The sequence below is a fragment of the Tribolium castaneum genome, chromosome 7 (assembly GCF_031307605.1).
Source record: "Tribolium castaneum strain GA2 chromosome 7, icTriCast1.1, whole genome shotgun sequence".
Taxonomy (NCBI): Eukaryota; Metazoa; Arthropoda; class Insecta; order Coleoptera; family Tenebrionidae; genus Tribolium; species Tribolium castaneum.
In genome coordinates, this window is record NC_087400.1 from 18,337,598 (window position 1) to 18,352,882 (window position 15,285).

The 15,285-nt window shown below is 33.1% G+C and overlaps 2 long non-coding RNA genes across 5 annotated transcripts; one reads left to right on the forward strand and one right to left on the reverse strand.

Moving 5' to 3' along the window:
• The first annotated feature begins 2,156 nt into the window (after nt 1–2,156).
• LOC135266703 (uncharacterized) lies at nt 2,157–4,378 on the forward strand. Its single transcript, XR_010334846.1, has 3 exons — nt 2,157–2,550; nt 2,601–2,819; nt 2,871–4,378. It is a non-coding gene; the product is annotated as an uncharacterized LOC135266703 (long non-coding RNA).
• A 3,374-nt stretch (nt 4,379–7,752) lies between these two features.
• On the reverse strand, nt 7,753–13,561 carry LOC135266704 (uncharacterized). Of its 4 annotated transcripts, none has more exons than XR_010334850.1 (3): nt 13,483–13,561; nt 11,207–11,851; nt 7,753–11,146 (listed from the first exon to the last, which is right to left on the reverse strand). It is a non-coding gene; the product is annotated as an uncharacterized LOC135266704 (long non-coding RNA). The 4 variants fall into 4 exon arrangements; XR_010334848.1 differs by having other exon boundaries at nt 11,207–12,576; nt 13,483–13,532; XR_010334849.1 differs by lacking the exon at nt 13,483–13,561 and having other exon boundaries at nt 11,207–11,656; nt 11,707–12,640.
• Between the last annotated feature and the right edge of the window lie 1,724 nt (nt 13,562–15,285).

The following is a 15,285-nucleotide window of genomic DNA, read 5'->3' on the forward strand; positions in this document are numbered from 1 at the left end:
GAGTTTTTTCAAAGCATTCTTCGCAAAAATGATTTTTTATCCATTTGGATCAGCATGTAAGATTCCATCATATCATGTTGTAATCAGGAATAATAACAGTTTTCAAAAATATAGAAAACGAATATCCCTTTCATAAGAAAAACCAAAGTTGAGTGTTGTAATTCTGACATCAAGAACGCCTTGGAAAATCCGTTGGCCGATTTAGATTCTTTGTAAAAAAGTTCCTGATGAACATACTAGTTAAAAACATCAAGTTCCTTTTGTTTTTGCCTGAAAATAAAACGATAATTACAAATTTCCGTTTTTTTTTAATAAATCAAAAACAAAAAATACACCCTGTTCCCTCTAAACCCCACCTTAGAAGTATTGAAAGTCCTAATTAGAATATTTATTTAAAAGTTGGTACACAACCACAATCCGTTGAGTTCTGCTCAATGAAAATATTTTTAAGATAGCTTATAACGGAAATCGCTATAAACTTTCTTATTTTAAACGGAAAGCTATGGTTTACACTGTGTTTTTGTATTAGACGAAATATTTTAAGGGAGTTTTTATCAGCTTTCCCATACCTAAGTTTAGCCGTTTTAAAGATATTTAAGATTTTTTAAAAGTTTTTGGATTTGCACCTGTAATTAAAAAAATCGGTAACTATCTTAGTTTTAGAGATTTCGAAACCATATTTGACGAATTCATAGAGAATGCCTATATCTGTTCTCCTGTGAGTTCAAAACGGGAAACGAAAGTAATAAACCCAAAAATCAAAAAGTTAAGTTTGGACAACTTCAAGTACCCATAACTTAATTTTTTCAAATAGAATGTCCCAATTTTTATTTTACTAATTGGAGAAGAATTGTTTTCTGCATCTATCAAGTATTAGCAGTATTATTGACATTGTAAAAAATTTCTTACTAACCACAGCTAATTTTGCCTAGTTTGCCATAAAACATATCTGGTTAAACAAACGACAAACTCTGTTCAAAATTGTGTCATCCGTCCTGTGAAAACAAAATAAATTCATTAAATGTTCATTTTTTCTCTCGTTTCCATGGCAACCTATGAGAAAAGACCTATACAACGTGTCTCAGCTAAGACTTTCGAGCTTAATATCTCCGTTAATTTTCAACGGATTGTTATGAAATTTAGAATGCACATATTTTAGGAGGTGGTCTTTCAATTAGGGGCAAAAAAATGACCTTAAGTTAAAAAATAAAATTTTAAAACACATTTCTTTTATTTAAAATTAAGCCAAATTACCGCTGGATCATTAAACCCCGAAAAATATATGGCCACACAAAAAATTTACCAAATCGCTCGGCCGATCCAAGAATAAAATTAAATTTTGTTGTTAAAAACTTGATCTAAATTTTGATAGTAATTTGGGCAGTCACTTTTTGAAACAATTGATGAAACATTTCTATGCGGCATTTTGTGTACCACTGAAAAAACTGTTAAAAGTGTGCGCGCTGTCAGAAAAGTAAAATTGTTTTAATTTGGTGAAATTACTTTAAAAACGAACAACAGTGGCTGCAATTTCTGTGTTGTTGAAAAAGGAATCAATATTCGCCTATGGTGGAAAGTGTCGTTGGACTTTTTGTGAAATGTTATTTATGAAATTTAAAGTTCAAAGAATCGTCAATAATTTGAAGACACAGGAAGCGTACCTGAACTAAATCGAGTGAGGACAAAACACCTCACTGGAAACAAAGCAATAGTTGGGGCTGTAATTCAAGCTTTTAAAGAGAATCCAATCAGCAGTGTACGAAACATTTCCAAACTCCTAAATGTTTATGTGTCTAGAATTTTTCAGCTGTTGTTCAATCTTTTAGTCCTTTTTGAAAGAATTAAAGCATCCAGTACCAAAAGTAAGTCAAAAATATTGTTTTTTAACTTTGTATGGGTGAGAGATAATTGTGAAATGTCTCTTGCGTGACAGTTACGTTTCTGCGAGTAGGATTGACCAAAATTCAATGGTAGTGCTCATTTGTCTCGTAGAGATCTACGCTTTTGCATCTGTACCCACGTTTAACAGTTTGTTTCTCATTTTTCTCGCGAAACAGACGTCTTTCACAAACGAGTTTTTTCTGACAGAATTTTTCACTGACGATATTTTAAGTCTTAAAAGGCTTAACATTTTAAAAAGGCATGCAAAAATTACAGTAGATAACGAATGGGGGGACAACACAACACAACCTTGACCTTGAGTTTGACCCCGCCCATTTTCCCTCTCTTTCTTTCAAGGCCACTCGTTCTCTCTCTTACTTTTCAAGGCCAACCCCTCCCACTTCCCCCACCACTTCAAGGCCAAGGCATTATTGGACCTTGATGTTTTCAAGGTCAAGGTTATTCATGCTACTCCCCACTTTTTCAAGGCCAACAACTCCTCACTCATTCAAGATGAATCGCGCAATTGTCCTTACTCATTTTCCACCCCAAACTGTATAAAAGATAATGTGTTGTGTTGTGTAACACAGTTCTTGTGTATATCTACTATAACAAGAAATTCTTTAAAAATGGAACCCATCAGAAAAAGTTCTATTTATAATACTCCTGGTAAGTTTAATATTTTTTTAGTAGTTTAGTTGGAAATAATTTTTTTTCAGAGGATATCATAGTTTGTCCATACGACAAAAACCACATTCTTCTTTGGTTTCGGCTCGAAAGGCACATATGGAAGTGCCATCGGGCCGATAAAGAAAAACAAAGGGCCTTACATGAAGTGATGATGAAGGAAGAAGAGGAGAACTGGGATCATTTCAATGAGCCCAGCTACCTCGACTTCTTAAAATCTAAAAGGAATCATAATGCCTTAAATTAAAGAAGTAAGTTTTATTGAAACTTTTTCAACAGTAATTTATTGTGAATTTTTTTAGGGTCGGGGTTCTTTCGTAAAAATAGTGTAGAATAAGTTTAGCAAAGTAGTAGTAGTCGTAGTAAACTGTAAATATTATATTATTGTATAAAAAAAATAAAAGTTGTAAAAAAAAGCTACATGTTTTTATGTACACCTATTTCAACCTACTGATACAAGTAAGTGTGACCTGCAAGCAGAGAGTCGCTCACTGTTTCAAGACCACTCATTCCCTCTTTATCTTTGATGTTTTCATCTCACTTTTTCTCATTATCTCACTTTTTCAAGGCCACAATATTGATGCATTTTCATTCAAGGTTAAAAAGTGGGGGTATAGTTAATATATAGAATTTAGTACAAGTTTGATAGCAGTCAGTACTGATTTAATCCTCCGAGAAATAATAATATAAAAAAAGTGCATATATCTGTGTTAATGTCTAAGAGTATTCGCTGCTGGGTCATGGATGTATTGAATCGAATCGCTCGATGCGGACAGAAACCCATTTTAAAAGCTGGTGAGCTAGAGTTGAACACAAGATTCCGCATACATAATATTAGACGCACAAAGTCTCTGTTCGGAAATTCAGTGCTTGTTGAGTTGGACAATTATGCAGTGTTTCTGCCGAGAAGAATAAGTGATTATTTAACTGAGGAGAAAATTGATGAGTTATTACGAGATCCACGTCCACTATATTTAATATATTTGGGAAAAGAAGATGCTAGAAACCCGACATCTGCACATTGTTTTGAGTTTCAACGTGTTGATGATGAAATATTAGGTGAGTGAACATAATGTAAAATGGAGGATGAAAAGAAATTAAAGAAATGTATATTTCATTTACAGTTAACGAGAGTGCCGAAGAGTAGGATGAAATTATCGGAAAAAGACTTATGTGTGTGAAGTAGTGTGCGTTTTGTGCTAGTGATAGTTTCTTAAAATAAATGAATAAAAATCATGTGTCTAGACGATGGACAATATGAAAAATGTTTATACGAGTGTTTTGATAAAAGACTGTTATCATATAAGAACTGGGTACATTCATACCCATCTCCATGGAGTTTAGCAAAAGCGGGATTGTTTTATATTCAAATATCTGATTGTACCCAGTGTTTTGTTTGTGGAGTAATAATTTCACGATGGGAAAAAAGTGATGATGCGTTTATGGAGCATAAAAAACATTCTCCAAAATGTGGATATGTGAAATTGCTTTCCACAGACAAAACTACAATTCAAAAATTCAAATTAGTTACTAAAAATAGCATTGTTGTAGTTTTATTTTTTATAGTATTTGTATTCATGTATTATTTATGGGCGTCTTCTTATGCATAGGTAATGTGATGCAGACTTGTTAACCTTGATCAGTGTCGGGCGCGCGCCAAAGGCGAGGTAAACTAAAGGTTTCAAGAGACGTCTTGATTTAATTAGTTTATAATTAAATAAGTGGTAGAATAATATGGAGGATTTATAATAGATTTAAGGATATTTAATGTACTACCTATAATATTGATGAAATAAAGTGTTTTAATTGATTCCTTTTAGTTTATTTTATTAAAAAAAAACAATTCATAATAATAATTATCTATGTAATATCCGATGAATTAATCCAAGAGTTATGAGTTTTATCCATTCCACTCCACTTGACGAATAAACGGTTACCTTTCTTTCGTAAAACTTTCTCAACGAGATATACATTCGGATATTTAACTTTTTGTAATTCTTCAGTGTAGAAACCTCCTCGTATTGTTTCTCCAGAAACATCTTGTAGCAAATAAGTTCTAGGATTAGTATTTTGAATCTTCGAAACTGTAAATACTTCATTACTCCAATTTGGGGTGTACCCTTTCTTAAAAAGATGTCGATGTTTACTAATTCGAACAAAATCACCAACTTGAAATTTGGGTTTATAAATGTCCATTGTTTTAAGATGACTATAAACTTGATCCAAAACTTTGCGTTCGTTTTTCTTATTTATTGAAATCGGTTTTAAACCAGTAGTCCCATGTCTGGTATTATTGTATTTTTTTATTATGTCAGGTAAAATGTTTATCCAGTTGTAGTGACCTTGCACCGAAAATTCTTTATACATCATTCCCTTGATTGTTCGATTCACGCGCTCGACAACACTACTTTTTAAATTCGAATAAGAACTGTAGTGATTAATTTTGTATTTATTCATTAATTGTTGAAAATGTTTATTGTAAAACTCCTTTCCCAGATCTGTTTGAATGTTTTTAGGAACGTTACGTCGAGTTTTTAAAATTTCACTCATTGCATTTACAACACTTAAAGCCGACTTATTCTTTAATGGAACAGCCCATACAAATTTAGAAAAAACATTGATAACCATTAAGATATACTTAAAGCCTTTATTGACGCGTGAATATGGTATCATTTCAACCAGATCGAGTTGCAATAAATCATTTAAACCTTTCACTATCACACGTCGTCTTTTAAAGTTCACTCTCGCCGGTGCATGTAGTTCATTAACAACTTGACGCTTAATATTTAAATCACTACGCTTCATGGTGGATTGGTACTTTTAAAACTATTTCTATATATATCGGTTTAGCTTCTGATGTTTTGGGTCCATATTTAAATGATAGTTTGTCACCTTCACGTAAAATTTGACCAATTAAATTCGTAGTTTGTTTCGAATTAATTAATGCAATCCACCCGCTCGATGGATTACCATTTACAGACGTAATCGTTGCTTCTTTTAATGGGAAAATATAATTCGTACCAATATTAAATAATACAAAAAGTTTTTTAGCTGGATCCAGTGTCCCAAAGAGTGAGATTGTGGTATATGAGAAAGATTTGACACGTTGTAAAGTTGTCCGAATTCTGTGTTCACTAATGTGTTCACCAAATTTATCTAATGTCATATTCTTGTCTATTGAATGAATAAAGTATGTAGAAATACTAACTATAAAATATAATGTGTTTGCAATATATACAAGTCGTCTCTAAATTATTAACGAATTATTTTCGATTCACGCAATTCTGTTATGATGCGATTGATTTCATTCATATGATTATTATTACCAGCTACTGTCGATGATAATAAAAGACGTAGTCTATTTACGAGTGTGTTGGGATTTTTGTAGGGAACAAATTCTAAATTTTTATCTGTTAAAGCCAATGTGCGAAGAATACTACCACCCTTAACTCTTTTTGATATTGGTTGGATACTACTTGTCGGAGTTGATTGTTCATGACCTTGAGTCTGCAATCGTTGTATTGCAGGTATGTTGCGAAGTCGCGGATACTGTTTACGTGCTGGTGGTACGAGAATTGAAAGACTACTACTGCGGCTTCGTTGCTGGACAGGAGTCGATTGACCTTGATCTGCATCAAGGCTTTCTTCAGTATCACTGTAAAATGGCGGCGACTGAGATGCACGGTGTTCCTGAAGCGGTAGTGGCTGTCTCGAGAAATGTCGAATAATTGTTTTATATTTGTTCCCTACATTCCCCAGAATTTGTGCATTTGGTTTATAGTTTTTTCTGTCTGCATTGGTTCGAATGACAATATTTCGATAAGTTTCTAAATCTGATTGAGTATAATTAGTTGGATTTTTTTTAAATAATAATTCATACAATCCAGGTGTATCAGGATAAGCTACATTTTGAACGATTACATGATCGTCTTTGAAATCAATTTCAGAATTGCCAATAAAAAATTTATTTGCCTCGGTTCCATGTCTCACACCATATTGATGATCAAATTTGTTTTCTGTGTCAATAATCATATCTTCAATGTACTGTCGAGGTAAACCGGTCCATTGTTTAAGAAAATGGCGAAATGCATCGGTTTTTGACAAATTTATTAATGTTTCTTGCAACTTTCCAATGGTCACATTCCTGAGTGATTCTCCCTCCTCTCTGGGTGTGCTAGCAGCCGCATGTTGTCGCATTAAACTGAATCGTGGATCGAGCGATGTAGTACTACGGCTTGTAGTCGTTGACTCAAAAAGTCGCTTCGCCTCCGGTTGCTTGATCTCATGATGAATTGATATTTTTTCCTGTTTTGGGACAACTTCGCGTTCATGTTTAATTTCAGAAATTAAACTTTTTATTGGATCAGTTAGAGGTTGAATATGGGTTGCGAAACGTCTTTGCGAACTTGCAATGTGTGAAGATAATGATCGTACTTTTTGTTTAACGTGTCGTCTTGCCTTATCCAGCTCTAAAGCTAAACGTTTATCCATGTCGATCGTCGACTAATAAATAAATCTTTGACAAACATTTACATTTATATTTTAATGAACTGATCAAAACCGTTACGATAACGCCCATTGTCTTGTTCAGCATCCTTATCAATAGTAACAAATCCATACGGTTTTTGCCAACACTGTGAACACATTTTCTGAAAGGTTTCAAATGACATATCTGTACCAACGTGATCATTAAAAATATGTTTTAAATTTAATACATCCTGAGGAAAGATAATTATGAAATTAGCATTATCACGAATTAATTGTTTCTGAATGGAAGAATACGTTTGGCTAATAAATATACAATCGATATTATAATGCCTACCAAAGCAAAAATAATCACGTATTATATTTTGGTTACAAGTGACTACATCATCAAATATTATTATGGAATAGGGTTTGATTTCTTTAGGAGGAGGAATTTCGGCACCATCTTCATATTCATAGTAACCGACTTTATCGAGAGGTGCCAGAACCGATTTTAAAAATTGATATTTTGGTTGTTGTAGGGTTTTTGAAAATAAGTAAATGTCTGTGAAGCGTAATCCATTTGGATGCAGCAAGAGACTTAATATCACATTTGTTTTTCCACATCCAGAACGTCCAACCACTAGTCCTCTTTTTACACTATTATTGAATAAAGTATTATGTTTAGGAAACTGTTGATAGGGTACACAAACTGAATAGTCGTGGTTAGAAATTTTTAATAAATCTTTTTGTTGCACAAGTTTCATTGTTGACTTACAGAATACAAATAAAAATACTTTACACATTACATCAATTATAAATACATAATAATAATAATAATAAATACGTAGTATAAATAAATGGTTACATATCGTTACATATCTACAATAAGGTAAAATTCAATCAGTGGGTTCCACATATTTTTGCAATTCTCTAATTAGAGAATCTAAATTTCGATCTCTATCAATATCGTAATGTCCCCAGGCTAATGTATCAATTGAATTACCTAAAATGTATCGTTTATCATCGAAATTAGACAGTGCTATTTTATTCCTTAATTCGGTATACATATTATGTAAATAAGATTTGAAAACGTTCATAACACAGAAAACTGATGAAGATGAAGGATTTGTTGCAATTGCCCGATATTGTAACAGTGTTAGAGATTTATCAATTACATGTTTACTTACACCTTTAGCCTTTTTAATTAAATCATTCACTGTTTGCACACAATATGCTTTGGCACCGGTGCCATAAAGAAGTACAATTGGTACACCAGCATACTCATCTTTCATTTTACCGATAATAGACACAGTTTTAGGAATATCATGAATATTATTCTCGGGATAATTTGAAGTATCAAACCGATCGATATTCTGTTTAATATCATTATATACGTTTTCCGTATAAATTTCTAAAATTAATGAATCCGTATCCGTATACAAAAGCTGTACATTATTTCCATACTTAACTTTAAGGAAATTATAAAAAAAGTCATACATTAAAGTTTTTGAAATTTCCAATATACTGAATCCTACATAAATAGGTTTATCATACGTTACTTGAACTTTATTCATTTCTATTGCAACTAAATTTTCAGTAAAAATAGAACAATTTTTAAATTGTGGTTTGGCTATCCATGTCTCTGCTCCATACTTGTGACCGTTTTTTTTCCAATGTGTAGCCAGTTTAATATCTACCCGATTATCGACATTTTCCATGGTTTTTCCATACACGCTATTATTCATGAGTTTAAATAAATCTTTTTCAAACTTATTTTTAGTCTGATTTCGTAATTTCGTATTTAAATCAATATATGGTTTGAGCCATGACGATTGATTGAATTTTAGTACTCTATGAATTTTTGTCAATTCTAGTCCATTTTGTAGAGCTTGTTTTAAATTTCGATAGTGTATTATGTAGTTTGTTTTAGCACATAGATTTGGAATGAGTTTCGCACATTTTCCGTTTGGTGGAATTAAATTTTCAGGTAGAAATGCCATATCATTATGAGAGTTGTGTAAATGATGAGGATAAGAGATATCTACTTCAAGGACATAACCTTCAGGTGTGGTATCAGTCAAATCCATAATACTAAGTGAATTAATTTCGTCTTGCGTTAACCAAGTAAATCCACCTAAAGGGAGTACTTCACTCATAGCCCAACCATAGAGATTTGTTGCATCGAGATATAAAATGTATGATGTCGGTTTCGAAGGGTCATAATTTGGAAGAAATTTATTATTTGCTTGAGCCGCTCGTTTAACACATGTACTAACTCCCCCACGAATCCCTTTTTTGAAAAAATGCAACATATCTATATCAGTCAATAATTCTAATTTTACATGGGTAAATTTAAGCATAGCATTCCAACTAAGAGATGGTGCTGTCACGTAATGTGCTGGATCAAGTTCATAATGCTTAAGGCACATGTTTCGAAAATTCTCAAAGACATCAGCTAATAGTAAAATATCACTTTTTAAATAGAGATCAGAATATTCGCCTAGAGTCTGACAATGGAATGTATCCCATACGGTATTAGCTCGTTGATAATCATCTTCAGAAATATGCTCATCGCGAAGTTTATCGTAAAAATAAATTTTTTGTGGTAATTCCGTGAGATCTAATTTAGAAAAATCATCGATAAATGAATATGGAAAAACCCCTTTCTGTCTAATTAACTGAAATTCTCTGTCAACGGGAAAGTATCGTTTTACTTCCATGCATTGAGCATCATCCAAGGCTGCTGCCAGTTTTTCTAATGAACATGTCAAAAACTGAAAACTATCTATAAAACGCAAGTGTAAGTGCTCCTTGACTATTCGATTGTTTGAATTTAGATATTCGCCTACACAAATTTTTTTCGAAAATGTAATATATTTCTCTTTAGTTTTACCAAGGATATTAATTTCACTTTCTTCAAGGGCCAACTCTTTAATGAATAAGTGACTATCATAATTTGTTAAATTATGAAATACTATCGGAATAAAATTTGGAATTTGAAAATTCAAGTTACAATTACTGTGCGCGGCGGACCTATAACGACCCGTTAAATGACAGTGATCTTTTACTTTAATATCATTCTGTTGAAAAGGTTTTTGACAAATATGACATTCCGTTGCTGTAAGATAATCAAACTCTTCTTGAATAGTTAATGGAAGCATTGGTTGTACAATACTTAAATACTTTTTATAAATCTCTATCAAATCTATTTCTAATGCTGTAATAAAGTCAACCACAGATGACTGTCCTCGAAAACTTTGGAATTTAGATAATTGATCGTTATATGAACATTTAATGTAATATGCACATGAATATGGTTGATGGAGAAAAGTTTTTATCGAAAATGATTGATTTGGATTTGGTGCAACTGTACTCATAGGTTTCAATAAACATTCGAAATCAGCATAAACAATAAATGGGATAGTCATTTTATGATGATAATTTTGAAATTCTAATACATTAGCGGGAACATTATAACCAAATCTATTTGTTATTAATTCATTATTTGGGATTCTAGCATAAAGTTTTCCACAATCAGTCGAAGAATGTCTATCTAATAAAGCTTGGGTTGTGAAATATTGTAGACATCCATCACAGAAAAATTTTGAATGATGATGTTTTGAGAGTTGGGAAGATACTAAACGTGGCAAATTAGTTATTGTACAGTAATGTTGATTACCATCATTATCACTCAACAATAATAAATTTATGTGTACCGGTTTCTTAAAGTTTGTAAAATATAATGGTCCCACAATTTCAAATTTTACCTTATTGTTTACATAAAGTAATTCAAGTCCGTAAACATTAAGAGAGACATTATTTTGACTTTCAAATTTTGCAATACTATCCAGTTTTGCAGGAAATTCAATACCTTGGAAATTAAAAAGTGTCGACCAATGTGGATATGAACTGGGTAAATGTTCTGGTCCCATAGGTAGACACACTGCTGCTACGACACTCCAACCAAAACAATGAATATCCTGATTTTGAACATTAACTATTGCCCTCTTCATTTTCACGCTTGGCGGTAGTGGGATATACGATGAAGCTTTCAATGGATTGTAATAGTTTACATTTAATTCTAAATGTAAAATTTTCACAAGTGTCCAGCCTAAAACACAGAAGCAAAAAAAATAATTGTATTATATAGATTTTTACAATATATAACTACCTGAATCTCGTTCCAAAAAATCCATCATTTTTTGACTAATAACTTCTTGAAAGTCATGCAACATATTCCTAATATTCGTGCCTAAAGTGACAATTCTGTTAGTAGTATTGAAAGATTTCACATCAAATATATTTTTTGACTCAATGGTATACAATCCAAATAATTCCAAATTAATTTTGATTGTACTAAATTTTTCAATTTGTGAAACAATAAGTCCAAGTAATTTATTGTGAATTTTATCCATAAATTCATTTAAATCGATATAATCGCCCTCATCACAAATCCTATATGAAGCGATGCGTGATTTAAATGCACTGCTGAGTGCAAACACCCCATCCTCCAAGGGAGTACTTTGACAATTATTTCTATGCTGTCTACTTCTCTCATGAGCCGTAATAAGCTTTGGAGCAATTTCTTGATTACATGTAACGCACATATAATTGTTGCTAGCTAGAAAAGAAAAATAATTGAAAATAGAGTACCTATTAGTTAAAACTTACCAGTTGAATGACATATTTTCTGTTTTTTGGCGGCCGGTCCTCCATTTTCCTGTTTTTTGACCACTTGACAATAGAGCTTTTCGTGGCGTAGTCGTGATTGACGGGTTGTAAATTGTTTATTACAGTTTTCACAGTGATGCATTTTCTTATGAAAATATGAAATAATAAATTAAACAGGTTACTAATAAAGTTTAATTATAAATTTGCTGCCTTCTGTTACTATCTTTGAAAGACTTTTATTTATACTATATAAATATATATTTTTTTGTGTTCAAAGATAGGTATCCAGCAAGACCTCGAGGAGGAGCAGCATGCTTGCCATCGTGTTGTAGGTAGTATGATGTTAAAATTTGGAAAATCGCGTCCGAATTAAATGTACTTGATATGAGTGTAGGACGGAAATAGGATTTATTAATAATAATTATTAATATTAACATCATTAATATTAATATTATAATTATTAGTAATTAATATTAATGGGGACTTTCGCGCACGTCTACGAGGCTTTCTAGGGCGCCGACTCCTCCTTGATCGTGAGTGAGGGGGAGTGGGTGGAATGATGTTGTCGTCGTCGTCATTGTCTTCGTTTTCGACATCAACGTCTCCACCCTCCACCCTATTCTCAACTCTATTATTTATTTGCCCTAGAATGGGTGACAATTGAGAGGGTTGAATGATGTCATTTTCAACATCCATCTCTTCACCCTGCCTCCTCTCTTCAACCCACGGCTCTGCCAGTGCGTCAATGACATTTTGAGTAATAATACTCATCGGATCGAACGTTGCAGGAGGCTGAGGGAGTGGTGGTGTGATGATGTTAAGTTCCACATCAACCTCGGATCCAGATGGTTGTTGTATGTCATTGACGCCCTGTGATAATATCATGGGTGACGGTGGTGGTGATGGTGACCGAATGATGTTATTTTCGGCCTCTACCACCACCAATCTCTCTGGCAGAACACCATTTTCCTCAATAATCGGTGAATTGGGTTGAGGGGGATGTTCAACGTTACCATTGATAACGTTTTCCACCTCAACCCAAGGCTCCGATAAAGCGTCAATGATGTCCTGCGATATTATCATAGGGGGTTGAGTTAATACCGCGGGTGCCGCTTCAGGAGATGTTGGTGTAACGGGGCGGGTAAACACTGGCTCAACGAAGGGGCTTTGTGGTGGTAGTGGTGGACTGGGAGAGATTGGGGGTTCTTCCACCACCACCATATCATTATCAAATACATTTAACTCATCGGTAACCGAATTATTGATGGGACAAGTTCCTTCATCCACAACCGGATTGGACGCCGCCTCGTCTTCGTTAATAAACTGGTCTATTAAGGTCAACGAGATGTCGTCCGAATAATCATTTTCAATACCATGTTGAGCCAGGTATTGCGTGAATGGTAAAGAAAACGATAATTCACTATCAGGTTGTGATGAAGGAGTAACCATAGAATCATCATCCTCATCAACGATTTGAACAATGTTAGCAACAGCGTGATTAGCTAATTGCTTCTCTTTCACACTTAACTGACTACATTCAATCACATCCTCTTCAAGACAATCTTCCCTCAAAGATTGACTTAAAGACGACTTGACAAATTGTTCAAATTGTATCTCATCATTTTTGATTAATTTTGAATAAGCAGGTCTAATAATTACATCAGAAACGATATTGATTCTAGGTTTATCCCTATTAAAACCACTACGGTTTTGATAGGGATTTGCAACTTTTCCCTTCAATACTTTAAATAATAACTTGGATGACTGGTTACTTACAGTTGTCCTAGTTGAGGGACCGGGACACTGAGAACACTCGTCACCATGAGTACACGGTTTAAAATGAGCAAAATAATTTGAACACATTATTTCGTACACAGACTACCTGTACAACACAGAATGAATTTCTGCATGCACTGCTTGCAATTTTATAAATTGTTGAAAGCTCCCGTCAAGGTCAACTTCTTACTGCAACTACATTGGTGTATTCCATCAAGGTTAACATATAGACACAAAAAATGTAAAAAAGCCCTATGTAGACAGGATGGAGTGTAACCGCCTGTTTCAAGGACATCATTAACCTGTTTAATTTATTGAACAAATAAGAAAAATCACTCATATCCACTGCAATAATCAACTCTTTTTTATAAATGAAATGAATTTTTTTGGGTGGTGTATAAGGATTATTGAAAGTGTAAGGGAGTGGTAAATATTATGAAAAAAATACAAATGTTTATAAATTTATAACATTTATTTATAAATACTACAATTAATTATTAATTCAATTAATATTCCATTTCATTACAAAAAATATTTTTTGAAGAGTTTGTATTTTCAAAGTTGCTTCTCGATGATTGTTGATAATCATTATTAGTATTATGGGATAAAGATGAATCAAAATAATTCCCATTTCCGCAATCAAAACTCCTCCAAGAATATTCACGTTGTGGAAGACATCTTCGTAAATGTCGTCGAAGATGTTTTACTTTCAGGCGATGTCCTGGATTATTACGACACGTTATCCAACTCTCTTGATCCATGATTACCAATAGACTGATGAGTTGAGATTATTTACACAATGTTTTGTACACTTTTAACGAAATGTTTGTTTTAAAAAAAATACATTATGTAGACTGCAATATGCGTTATCGTTCAGATGGTACATGCATTTAACTTTATCGGCGTGTAATGTTGGTTGTTGTGGAAATTCAATAACTTGTTTATGTGTATATTTTTTCAAAAATTCGGCTTTTTCTCTTCCTTTCACGTAAATTTTGTCAACATCCTTCAACACATTGTTTATAACTTGTACGTGTTTCCAATATGGAATATGTCCCATATTCCAGTCAATACAATGATAATTCTTCATTAACCATTTTACTTGTTTTTCATCTTGAGGATTCAAAAGTTGTGAAGGGAAAGGGGGTTGAAAAACATAGTGTGCGAGTTTGTCTCCTCTTAAAGCAGCCAGTTCTTTAACTATAAACTTTTTTCCAATTTTGTAACCTTGAACGTCTATAATCACTTCGTTCTCCATTACTATTAATATTAATTTAGACTTGTTTTACAGATTTTGTCAACGGTGTATATGTAAAGGCTCGGTCACTAATGACTAATGCATATGCGGTGGTTCCCTCACTTATACCGGTGTCTGTATCAAATTCAATTCTCAGTGCAATGGACTGTGTTTGTAAACCAGTTTTTTGCATCGAACAATCAATTATGATTAGTGGATAACTGTCGAAAAACTGTGTAGGTGTAATGTGTGTTTCTTTTTTATCTGTATAATAGTATCGGGATCTAAAGTTTGTAAACATTTCATATAATATACCGAAATGGTGTTTTTTATATGAAATATTTAAATTTTCATAAGGATATCGTTCATTATTTAGAAATACTCTCATATTGGTTATATCGCCTCTATCAAATTTACTCATATTTTTATCAAGTTGTCCTTCTCTATTGCTTTGAAGGCCAAAGATAATATAACGAGGTGTTTCAAATTTTGTAGAGATTTTCACAGGCCAACTACACTTTGTAGTATTTGGAAAGAGTGGCAGCGAATGAAGTTCCCAGCTTCTG